Below are 13,127 nucleotides of genomic sequence, written 5' to 3'. Positions count from 1 at the left end.
CAGTATGTAAACACAGAGTGTTTTATTCTGCAGAAGTCCAGCACGTTGGGGGTCTCCTGCTACCAAGAGATAGAGACCCTAAAGTGAGCTTGCAGCCCCAATTTAAAGCACCTTGGGGGAATCCTGGGGTAGGTGGGTTTTGTCTTACTCTATCTCTAAGAACATTCTATTACTGGGCGTGGGGGCTAGCTAGAAACCGCTGACCCCCTGTCCTTGTTTCAAGCCAGGAGGTGGGGCAGGCAGTGTCCGACTAGCTGCCTAAAGCCTGGATCTTTAGGCCTAGTCTCCTTAACTGTTCATTTGAAGCCTGCCATGGAATCAGTCTAGCCTTCTCGCCTGTTTGCTGCAGATGCAGGGGCAGCCCAGTCCTGGGTCAGGTTAGCAGACCTTTCTGGAGAGGCAGAAGCTCACAGCTGCTGGGAATGAGGTCAAATGACCTCACAAGCATGTGCCAAATGTTTATGCTAAATAGTTTTTATTTGTTTATTTCAGATGGGGTGTCACACAGCTCAGGATGGCTCCGAATTTGCTACTTATCCCCAGACTAGCAGCCTGAACCCCCTCTTCTATCTCCTGAGTTCTGGGCAGAGGAAGATTAACATCTTACATAGATTATCTTCCAGCAGTTGATTATCAACTAGGGTGCTTGGAATGACTCCATTAGCCCAAAAGGGCTGCTATTAGTTCTGAGCAGTAAGTGGGCTGCTCAACACTGGGGTCCCTGGGTCCAGCCCTTCCCGTGAGCCAACCCAGCTAACAGGAGTCTGTGTGGGGTCTGAAACTGGAACTTCCTTTAGGACTAAGAATGTCTGAGGACTCGAATATCAAGTTTCGGCCCATGTTTCTGAGCATGTGCAGAGACCCTACATGGAAAAAAACAAAAGCAAACTTGTGCTATAGTCTCGGAGGTAAGCAGGTGGGAACAGCAGTAAGGAAAAGTGCCCAAGCTTTGCTCAGTCCCTGAGTGGAGCTCAGCGTGGTCAGAGCTTTCTCAGCAAATGGGTTCCCTTTCTTCCTATACTAATCTGGATGGGCTCTTAACTCTGAGGGTCCTGCTGATGGTCAGAGAACATGCTTAGCAAGCCGACTCACTCACGAAGAATGAGAGGATGACTCAATGCAGTATCACAGACAAAGCCTGGGCTGGGAGCTCAGTGCGGCCAGTCAGTCTGCAGTCCCACTGCTAAGACAGCCAGGGTCCACAACAGCCTGGCTGTGCAGGATGCCACATTCCTTCCAGCTCTTCCTGGAGATCAGATACCAGAGAAGGAGCAGCCCAGCGGAGGGAGGGCTTATTTTGTCTCATGGTCACGGGATACAGCCCCCTGTGGTGGACAGGACAAAGGGAATAGTGGCCTCCAGCTGCTGCCCCAGAGTGAGGCAGCAGGTCACATGGCTTCGGTAGGCAGGAGGGGCAAAAACTTCTGCTTTTTTGTGTTTAGCCTGAGACCCCAGCCCAGCAGCACACACACTTTGGAGGTGGGTCTTCTTTATTAACCCTCTCTGGAAACACTCACTCTCCCAGAATTGTGCCTCCTACAGGACTCCAAACCCACTCAAGGCTGACAGCGAAGGTGAGCCACTGTCTTTCCTGGTTCTCATCTAAGGAATTCCTTAGGCACGTTGTTTAAAAAGATGGGAAGTATGGGGCTGGGGACTTAGCTCAGTGGTAGAGCGCTTACCTAGGAAGCGCAAGGCCCTGGGTTCGGTCCCCAGCTCCGAAAAAAAAGAACCAAAAAAAAAAAAAAAAAAAAAAAAAGATGGGAAGTAAATGGACCGCTGCCCCGGAAACGTGAGGGACTCGGGGGAAACACTTCCCTAGTTGCTTGGCTGCCCAAAAGCTCCACATGGGTGGGTGTGGGGCCCTTGCGGGTGCATCTAAGAGGTCTGGACCGTTAGCTGGCTCCCTCGGCCCCCCCCTCCCCCCAGTGCTATAATGAAGTGGCCTGGCCCTAGAGGCACAGGTAGAACAGTCAATTACTGGCCTTTATTTCATTCTGTCGTTACAGATTAGCTGTGGGATAATGCATCTCTGGGGTGGGATCGAGAGTCCCACGCGAGGAGACTGATGGGGAACAGAAAACACTAGTCAACACCTAGGTCTGGCGCAGATGGAAACTTGAAGACTTACTGTGTGCTCGGCGTCTTGGAGGATTCAGGTGCATGCTTCTTTCTAATCCCACGATTTGGGCTGTGGAGGCAAGAAGATCAAGGGCACCCTTCCCTACACAATGGACTTGAGACCAGCCTGGGCTACAGGAAAACTTGTCACAAAGGTAAACAAACACGAGGCCAAGGTGTGGCTCAGTGGTTAAGAGCACTTGTTGCTCTTGCAGAGGAGACTCAGGCACCACGTGCATGTGGAAAACATTCAGACTCCATACACGAGATAGATAATATAAACTAGGTATGATGACACACGTGTAAGCCCAGCTCTTGAAAAACAGGATGTGAGGCTGGAGAGATGGCTCAGTGGTTAAGAGCACTGGGTGTTCTTCTAGAGCACTGGATTCCAACTCCCAGCAGCCACAGAGCAGCTCAGAATTGTCTCTAACGTTAGCACCCGGAGTTCTAACACCCTCTCACACACAGACATACACATAAAACACCAATGCATATAAAATAAATAAATCATTTTTAAAAAAGTTCAAGGTTAATGTTGACTATATAACGACCTGCTGGCTACCCTGGGCTACTTGAGACCTTGCTTTAAAAACTAACTAACTAACTAACTAACTAACTAACTAACTAACTAACTAAAAGTGTTCTTTCTTCTCCCATAATATTTTCATAGGAGTCTCAGAGGTAAGGCAGGAGCAGGGAAGCAATGGGGGCCATTGGCAGAAGTGAGTGGAGAAAGCTCATTTCAGAGACAAAGACAGCCTTGTGCCCTTGAGACGGGAAGCTCACCAAAGAGGGTCTGTGTCTGCAGGCAACTACTATACCCACAAACCCCAGCCTTGGATCCTAAATGCTCAGAGAATGAGCTCAGCCTGTAATTCAGCTACGAGGAAGGCAGAGGCAGGAGGATCCATGCTGAGGTTGTCTGATCTGCATAGTGAGTTCCAGACCAGCTAGCCAGGAGCAAACGCCAACCAAGCAAAAAAAAAAAAAAAGTCAACCCAGAACAAGAAACCTGTGCTTTTATGTATAGACTGCCCTCTTCTTATTTTCCCTAAACAAGGCAGCATAGCAACTACTTATGTGTTTTCCACATAAAGTTGAGCATTGTCCTTTCATAGTTTGTAAAGAATTGTGTTCTTTGAATCTGTAGACTGCCTTTGATAGGATGGCAATTTTTACTGTGCTAATCCTACTGATACATGAGCATTGGAGGTCTTTCCATCTTCTGAGATCTTCAACTTCTTTTTTCAGAGACTTGAAGTTTTTATTGTACAAGTTCTTCAGTTGCTTGGTTAAAGTTAGTTACCCCAAAATATTTGAGGCTATTGTGAGAGGTGCTTTTTTCCTGATAATCCTTTTCTGCCATTTGTCATTTGTGTCTAGGAGGGCTACTGATTTTCTTGTATCCAAACCCTTCACTAAAGGTGTTTATCAGCTGTAGGAGTCCTCAGGAGGTATTTTTGGGATCACTTATGTGATCATCTCATATCACATCATCTGCAAATAATGCTACATTGCCTTCTTCCTTTCCAATCTGTAGTCCATGCTCTCCTTTGGTTGTATTATTGCTGTAGCTAGGACCTCAAGTATTGACTAGACACAGAGAGCGTGGGCAGCCTGTCTGTTCCTGATTTTAGCGGGATCACTTTGAGTTTCTTTCCATTTAATCTGATGTTGGCTATAGCTTGCTGCAATTTGCCTCCTACTGTGAATCACCATGTCCAGCCTTGCAGGCTGTGGGGGTCAGTGCCAGTCGTAATGAATCTTGTAATAATATGGATGGAATGAGTGGTTATCTCTGGGAAGCCTGCTCTTCCTGTTTGCTTGTTTTTGAAGGGTAGAGGAGTTGATCTTAGGGAAGAGGAGAGGGGCTGGGAGGAGCAGAAGGAGTGGAAACTGAAGTTAGGATGTGATATATAAGAGAAGAATAAAAGTTAAAAAATTTACTTAGCTGGGTGGTGGCGGCACGTGTGTTTAAGCCCAGCACTCAGGAGGCAGAGGCAGGCAAACAAACAAAATTATTTATGTAGTGTTTATATTCTGTTAATCATTTTATGTATTCTAGAGATGATTTAAAATATCCAGGAGCAGGGCTGTAAGGTGGGAGGTGCTTGCCTCTAAGCCTGGCGTCCCAAGTTCAATCCCCAGTCCCACATGGCGGAAGGTGAGAAGTAACCCCTAAAAGCTGTCCACGTGTACTGCGTGTTTTGTGCCCCTCCTCTCACATAAATAAAGGAACATAATACATTAAGTATACAGGAAGACATACATGAGTGATTGCTGTAATGAGGGACTTGAGATCCCAGGGCGGGGGTGTCCTAGAAGAACAAGAGTCACAGTCTCTTTAAGCTACCGTGGGGTTGAGAATGTGCTGTAACACCAAGGAACTGCAGTCACCCTAGCAGGGCCAAGTGACCAAGGCTCTTTGTAAAACTATCACCCAGGCTCCAGACCTTCAAAGATCACTAGGGTGGGTAACAAGGGAAAGTGGCAGGGAGGAGAGGTCCACACTGAAGGTGCAGGACCTCTCCAGCCCCGACCATTCAGCTTCAGAGAAGCAGCTCTTTGGAGCCACTCATTCCAGACACATCTCACAGGGCTTGGTGTGGGGCTGTGGACACTTGTTTAGTTAGTTAGTTAGTTAGTTAGTTAGTTAGTTTGGTTTGGTTTCTATTAAACAGGGTCTTACTATGTATGTGGCCCAGGCTGTCCTAAAATTCACTTGGTACATCAGGCTGGCCTAAAACTCAGAGCTCCACCTACTTCTGCCTCCTGAGTGCTGGGATTAAAAGTGTGCAGCTCCTGGCTTGCTTGTTTGTTTGTTTGTTTGTTTGTTTGTTTTTGGAGCTGGGGACCGAACCCAGGGCCTTGCGCTTCCTAGGTAAGCGCTCTACCACTGAGCTAAATCCCCAGCCCCTGTTTGTTTGTTTTTTGAGACAGGGTCCCACTGTATAGCTGAGGCTGGCCCACAGTGCTTTAAGGCCTCAAACCTGGGATCCTCCTGTCTCAGTTTCCTGAGTGCGGGGATTGCCTGTACCATGCCCAGTAATCATGGTTATGTTCAGAGGTTCTTAGGGAATTGCTCCATTGATCTAATAGAACAGAAAGGGGGGGCATTTATTTTGCCTTTCCAAACACGAAGTGTAGATAATTATTTACAGGAGAATCATGGCCAATGAACCAGAACCAGATACCACAGCTCCAAGCAAAGCAAGCACTCTCGCCATGACTATTGTTAGCTGCTCAAACCACGTGGGGAAATGCCAGAGGGGACAGAGCAGACACACCAGGATCAGTGCTAACATCACGAAGTCGGGCCCTGAGACATTTTGTGCCTCCAAAGAGGTCAAAGCAGCTCGCAGCACAGGAGCAATGGCTCCCAGAACAGAGCCTCAGCAGGTTCTGGAGAGGAGCTTCAGACTGTCCCCTGCTGTGGCTGCTTTGTTTACTGCCTCCAAGACTGGTGGTGGAAGCCACTGAAGGCCACTGGGAAGATAGGCTCAAGGGTGGTGGCTGGATTAAAGTTATCAGTGAGAGACTTCCATGAATGAATCCCAGTGGCTTTATAGAAACCAGAGAGTACACATACATACAAAATACACATACACACAAATACATGTGCATATACAACATATACACACTCACACACACAACCTCGAATGCCCCAGGTCTGTCCTGCTGGGGTTGAGTCTTAGGACTGACTACTTCTGTCTGCTTTACTTTTCTCTCTGCGTCAAGAATGCCTGTCCTATCTCAGTCCCACTGCACTGTGGAGGAAGAGAACTTGGTTTCAGTTTTGTGGGGAGTTCAGGTGGGAAGAATCTATTTTGGTGCTCAGAGGACACTTTGAACTTGGGATTTGAGTGATGTGGAATGAGTTGGAACTTGGTGACCACCGAATGCTGGTTGTTCGATGAGTTGAGTGTGAGCCTTAGGGGAGGAAGGGGCTGTGATTTCATTTTGTCTCCGAAGAGTTCAAGTTTGGGGAACTTGGTCCTCAGCGTGGGGAATTGGGAGAGGGTGGGACCTTTTAAGAGGTGGGGCCCAGTGGGATGCTTTCAGGGTGTTGGGAGGTTGTCCCTGGAATGATTAAGTAGGTCCCTTGCAATCTGTAACGTAAGAGCAGATTAATAGTTCTTATGAGAGTTGTCCTAGGAAGAGCAAGACTGGCCCGGCCCTTCTTCACAGTAGCTTTCTGTCTGGCCGTAGGATCACTTCCTTTTGTATGTGCTTTCCTGTAATGCCATCTCCATGAAGTGACACAGCTAGGGGTCTTTGTCAAAGTCAGTGTTTTTTAACAAGTCGCCCAGAGTCAGGCCCTTCTGTGTGGTGACAGTTCGTTTTACACAGAATGGGGATGGAGAAAGACACAAAGGAAGACCATGAGGCCAGACTTCCACAGAACGACCACCTTGTCACACAGACTAAAACCAGCAGGAGCTTGGTTAGATCCTGATTCAAACCAACAAAAACGAGTGTAATGTAGGCACTGTGGTTACACTTTCAAAACCATTGAACCATATGCACTGAAAAGGTCTAGTAAAATAGTACTGTCTGGGATTTACTTGAACATTTTCAAGGCAGAGGTGTGTGAGATGGGTCTGAGGTAGGAGAGGTTGTTTTCTGATCTCCATCTCACCACACACACCACACATGTGCTGTGGCATGTACAGCCCTCACACATGCCAAATAAATAAAAACATATATGCTGGAGATCTGTAAGGCTCATCAGGCAAGTACTTGCCAAGTCTGTGTGACCACTGGTGTTCAATTCCCCAGAACCCACATAAATGCCAGGTTGGCACGGCAGCCTGCCTGTGCCTCCATCACTCAGAAGATGGAAATGGGGTCCTAGGAGCGAGCCGGCTGGTAGAGTAGGTATGCCATTGAGTTCAGGGTTCAAGCGAGACGCTGCCCCCACCAGTTACATGAAGAGAAACTGAGGGAAACTGGATGTTAGCTTGAGGCCTTCACATGTGTTCCCACACACTCACAAACACACACACTACACGGGAGACGTAAAAATGTTTCACTAAAACAACAAAACCACAAAACTACAACAGATATGTTGGAGTGGTGGTCCAGTATTTACAAGGTCCTGGGTTCACTCTTCGGCTCTGGGTGGGGGAGACAGGGCTGAGTAAACAGCTCAGTACCTAAGATTGAGGACCTGAGTTCAGATCCCCAACATTCATATAAAGCCAGGCATGGGGCTGGGTTTGGTGGTGAACTCTTTTAACCCAGTGCTGTGGAGGCAGAGGCAGGGGGATCTCTGTGAGTTCAAGGCCTACATAGTTCCAGGCCAGCCAGGGACACAGTGAGAGACCTTGTCACAAACAAACAAACAAACCAACCAACAAACAAAACAACAAACCAAAACCTAGCCAGGCAGTGGTAGCACACACCTATAATCCCAGCACTTGGGAGGCAGAGGCAGGGGGATCTCTGTGAGTTCACAGGACAGTCTGGTCTACAGAGTGAGTTCCAGGACAGCCAGAGTTACACAGAGAAACCCTGTCTCAAAAATCAAAAATAAAACAAAACCTGAACAACGAGGCCTAGAAGTAAGTGCTGTAACCCTAGCACACAGGCAGAAACAGGCATGGCAGGGACTCACTGGCCAGCCTGCTTCAGGCTCATTAGGAGACCCTGTCTCAAAAAAGAAAAAAAGAAGATGGAGAGGGTCGGACAAAAGACATGGCTTGTACCTGCACAGCACCCATACAAACACACATGCCTCCCCCCTCACACACACACATGCCTCCTCTCTCTCTCACTCACACACACACATGCCTCCTCTCTCTCTCTGTCTCTCTATCTCTCTCTCTCTCACACACACACCTCCTCTATCTCTCTCTCTCACACACACACCTCCTCTCTCTCTCTCACTTACACACACATTCCTCCTCTCTCTGTCTCTGTCTCTGTCTGTCTCTCTGTCTCTGTCTCTCTCTCTCACACACACACACACCTCCTCTCTCTCTGTCTCTGTCTGTCTGTCTGTCTGTCTGTCTGTCTGTCTGTCTCTCTCTCTCTCTCTCTCTCACACACACACACACACACACACACACAGGATTAAGAAAAGACAGGAGATGGGAGGAACAGAACATAGAGAATGAGATAACTCATTGTAACTATTGTAGTTATTTGAAGTTTTAAGAATCTCGGTCTGTTGTGTAACTTTCTCTAATCCTGCTTTGGTTTTCTGTGAAGCGTTCCCTACCTTGTAGGAATTCTGTTAGGTCAAGTCTAGGTGGAACCCGGGAGGCTGGGGGTTAACATCCTATCCCTGGTGGCAGCCTTCCCGCAGCTGCCAGCAATTAGGCTAGCTGGCAGCCCCCTAGGAAAATCCTGCTGCCTGATTAGGACTAATTGCTAGCCAGCATCTAAGTCCCCAATCGATAGAAATGGAAACCCATTAGGGAAAGCCTGGGCAGGCAGAGAGGCTGCCTCCTGAGAGTGTGTGTGGAGGATTCATGCACCAGTTAACTAGGCTCTGATACAGGGCCCGATTCCAACTGCACCCACTCTGCCAGCCTCGCAGGAAACCAAACTGTGAAGCACTCTCAAGGCTCCCCTTTCATCACTGGACTATGGTTTCAATAAAGAAGCTAGCCACAGTGAACTTTCTCACCTAGCCCCTTCATTTAACATTTTATGTGTATATTTTATGTGTGTATTTGGTGTTGTGTCTCCAGATGTATCTGTGCAGAGGCCAAAAGAGAGCATCGGATACCCTGGGACTGGAGTGACAGACAGTTGTGAGCTGCACATGGGTCTGGAAATGACCTGGGTCTTCTGCAAGAGCAGTCAGTGCTCTTAACTGCTGAGCCATCTCTCCTGTTCCTTTATACAGAGTCTTGCTATAGCTCAGCTCGACCCTGAATGTGCAGTAATCCTTTTACCTCATCTCCTCAGTGCTGGAGTGTGGCCTGGAGAAGGATGGCCCCATAGTACCATACCCATCCCCCTTCTGAGACAGGGGCTTGTGGAGCTGAGGCTGGCCTTTAACTCTTGACCTTCCTGTCCCAGCCTATATTCTAGAAGCACAGGTGTGCATTTTTGTTAAAATGTTCTAATGTGCATTTTCCCCAAGTTAGTACTGTCCAATTTGGACTTGTAGTGCCTTAAAAGTGTTGCAGGGGCCTCCGGGACTCCCTGGCTGTGTCTGGAAAGTGCTTGAGAGGAGTTCCTACCACAGTTCTTCCTTCTGGCTCAGCTGGACTAAGGATGTGCAAAAGAGTGGAAACATCAAGACCCAAGAATTAGCGACCGATCTCAGGAAGCCTTCAGGAGAAAAACTTGCCAGTGACTCAATCTCTTCCTTCCTCCCTCCCTCCCTCCCTCTCTTCCTTCCTTCCTTCTAGCTGTGGTTTGAATATGAAAGGTCCCCCGTGGACCAGTGTGTTTGAAATGCCTGCTTCCAGCCTGTGGCACTACTGTACTACTGTGTGTGCATGTGTGCGTGTGTGTGCGTGTGTGTGCGTGTGTGTGCGTGTGTGTGCGTGTGTGTGTGTGTGTGTGTGTGTGTGTGTGTGTGTGTGCGCGCGTGCGCGCGCTCTAGACCTTTTAGAAGGTAGAGCCTCACTGAGTGGATGACTAAGTGCTGGCCAGGAGGTTTATGGGCTCCTGCACCATGCCTTCCTCATTGTGGTGGATTGGGTACCCTTTAACCATGAGCCACAGTAAGCTTTCCTCTTGTCAGTTGCTTCTTCAAGCCACCGGCCAAGTCTAGAAACCAGCACTGTTCTTTTCACCCTGCCACTTTCTCTTCGAATTTGTTTCCAACGTTGTTAATTTCCTACAAATCGGGTGTAACTTCTTTCATTTGCCCTGCTGGTACCCAAGGTCTGGTGGAACAGCGACAGTGGTGCCCAGTACCTGAAAGGTAAATGTTCCAGCTTTTGTGCTGTGGCGATAAACAGTGACTCAAAGCAACGTGGGGAGGAAAGGGTTTAGGGGGCAGACAGTTTATACTCCACAGAGGCCCTAGAGGAAGACTGCTTCCTTTCCATGGCTTGCTCGGCCTGCTTTCATACACAAACCAAGACCACCAGCCCAGGGGTGGGCCCACACACACTGGGGACCCTCCACAGAAATCGTGAAAATGCCACACACACTTGCTCACGGGCCAATGTGATGGAGGCACTCTCTCCACTGAGGTTCCCTTTTCCCAGGTGACCCCAACGTGTGTCAAGCTGACAGACAACTATCCAGGAGAGCTAGAGGCGGAGACCAAGGAGGCGGAGACCACGGAGGCGGAGGCCACGGAGGCGGAGACCACGAAGGGACTCTGCTTACTGGCTTGCTCTCCAGCTTGCTCTGCTACTTTTCTTTACAGAGTGGGCCCACCAACCCAGGGATGCCCTTGCCCCACAGACACACCCTCGGGCTTGATGGAGGTGAGGCCTTGCCAGGCTCTCCCTTCCCAGGAGTGCCCGGGCTTGTAGTTGAGGAATGCAGCGCCGGCAATTTCCTTAGTAACGAGTCCTGGCCAGCCAGTAGAACTGTTAGACTTGATATGTCTGCTCTTAGGCTTCGGTTTTACGCAGTTAATGTGGATGAATTCTAACACCCAGAACCTCGGAGTTCAGAAACAAAGTACTTCACTTTATAAGAAATCCCAGCCAGCATCTCAGAGCTCCGGCAGTGAGGCAGGGTAACTCAGGGGACTCTGAAGGGACAGCCGATTCCTAAATGGCTCCCAGCCTTTCACTGTCCTTGGTGGAGCACAGCTCCCGGACTGTGTTTTGCTCAGTACTGATTCCAGTGATGTCTCAAGTCTTGTAGTTTTATCTAATGAACCCAGAGTCTTCTTAAAAAGCCATGGTTTCTGGCTAGACTGATGGTTTGGTGGTTAAGAACACTTGCTGCGGCAGAGGGCCAAAGTTTTATTGTGAGCATCCACATGGCGGCTCACAACCATCCTTAACTCCAGTTCCAGGGGATCTGACCACCTCTTCTCTCACCAGGCCAAGATGGCACATATATGCATAGACACACATGCAGGCAAAACACTCATGCACATACAAAAAGAATTAAAGCAATGACCAAAAAGCCATGTTTTCTTTGCAGTGAATGGGGTTTTAGGTTTTAAAATGTTCAACCTAGGGGCTGGGGATTTAGCTCAGTGGTAGAGCGCTTACCTAGGAAGCGCAAGGCCCTGGGTTTGGTCCCCAGCTCCGAAAAAAAAAAAAAAAACCCAAAAAAAAAAAAAAATGTTCAACCTACCCTATGAGGACAAGTTACCCCAGACTGAAGAACTGACGAAAACAATATTACAAGAGGGATCAGCAGGGGATAGTTCAGTGAATAAAAACACTTGCTGTGCAAGTGTGGGGACCTGAGTTCTAGCCTCCAGAGCCCACATCAAAGATGGTGGCAAGAGCATCTGCAATCCCAGTGCTGCGGTGGGGAGATGGGAGGCTGGAGAAGGAGAGTCCTCTAAAGATCCAAGACCAGCCAGAAAACAACCTGTCTTAAACAAGATGGGAAGTTGTCCTTGGATCTGCACACAAGTGCTATGGCATATATATCACCACATTCACACAGGAATGAACACACACACACACACACACACACACACACACACCATGTACACATGCTCCTCTCTCACCATGTATGCACACATACACACACCATTTACATACATATACGCACATACACACAATGTACACACATGCACAGATTCTTGAGAGGCTGAGGCAGGATGGTTGCCACAAATTTAAGGCAAGACTGGGCCATGAAGTAAGTTTCAGGCCAGCCTGGACTACAGTGTGATACCTTGTAGAAAAAATTGGTTGGAGCCAAAGATGTAGAGGACCTGAATTCAGATCCTAGAACGCATATTAAAAGCTGGCACGGGAGTGTGTGATTATGATTCCAGCACCGAGGCAGAGATAGGAGGACGGACCTCTGGCCAGGCAGCCAGACAAAATAGTGAACCCAAATGAGAGACCCTGCTTTTCAATTAGGGAAAACACACACACACACACACACACACACACACACACACACACACACAGAGAGTGACAGATAGAGAGACAGGACAGTTAGAGAGAGGCAGAGAGACGGAGAGAGGGAGAGGTGAGAGGTCCTGGATATGCCTAGAGGACTCCATTCTTCCTGGAGGGCAACTTCAAAATTCAAAAATTTAAATCCTGGTACAGGATTCCTCTATGTTTTACTGAAGCCAAGTGTTACAAAAATGCCTTCCCAGGTCCCCCCACCCAGTGAGTAAACTGGGCTTCCTAATGAAGCATAGGTGAAGGGTTACTTCCGGGTGTCTGTATGTGACATCACACACTGCACACGCCCCACAGGCGTAGACAGAGGCCCCTGTGCTGGTCTTCCCTGCCCTTCCTGGGGTCAATCTGTGTTTTCTTTATTGAGACAGGGTCTTGCCATGTAGTGCATATTGGCTTGGAACTAACTCTTGGAGCAGGCTTGCCTCAGGCTCAGAGATCTGCCCGCCTCTGTCTCTGGAATGCCTCGCCTTGTACTGTGGGTTTTCGGTACCTGAGAGAACACCGTCTACTCCTCGTGGCCACATGCTCTGCGTGACATCGTGCACTCAGGTTTAGCTTTCACACGTAGGATCTGAATTACCCTCACGTCTGCAAACTTAAGACAGGAGAGTGTTTCTTGCTGTAGAAATGCAGTGAGGTCTTCTGTAGCTCCTGGGGATCCTTGCCTGTGAAGTGATGTTCAACTAGTTGCTCTTTTCTTTTTCTTTTTTTTTTTTTGGTTCTTTTTTTCGGAGCTGGGGACCGAACCCAGGGCCTTGCGCTTCCTAGGCAAGCGCTCTACCACTGAGCTAAATCCCCAACCCCTTTATTTTTAATTATGGATGTGCATGTGTGCATGTGTGCATGTGTGCGGGTGCTGGTGGAGGCCAGAAGAGGGCACTGGGGCTCCTGGAACTGGAGTTACAGGTGGTCATGAGCCTTCCATGAGTACGAGGAGCCAACCTTGGGTCCTCTGCAAGAGCAGTGTTGCTTTGA

General features: G+C 48.5%; 1 protein-coding gene and 1 long non-coding RNA gene across 2 annotated transcripts in view; one reads left to right on the top strand and one right to left on the bottom strand.

Moving 5' to 3' along the window:
- Positions 1–13,127, bottom strand: part of Xrcc2 (X-ray repair cross complementing 2) — a 79,960-nt gene that overhangs the window by 25,393 nt on the left and 41,440 nt on the right. The window lies entirely within an intron of this gene.
- Positions 1,362–11,226, top strand: LOC120102207 (uncharacterized). Its single transcript, XR_005503400.2, has 3 exons — positions 1,362–1,574; positions 2,010–2,276; positions 10,302–11,226. It is a non-coding gene; the product is annotated as an uncharacterized LOC120102207 (long non-coding RNA).

This window comes from Rattus norvegicus, chromosome 4 (genome assembly GCF_036323735.1).
Source record: "Rattus norvegicus strain BN/NHsdMcwi chromosome 4, GRCr8, whole genome shotgun sequence".
Classification (NCBI taxonomy): Eukaryota; Metazoa; Chordata; class Mammalia; order Rodentia; family Muridae; genus Rattus; species Rattus norvegicus.
Note: the sequence above shows the minus strand (reverse complement) of the source record. Positions and strands in the feature narration are given on the sequence as shown.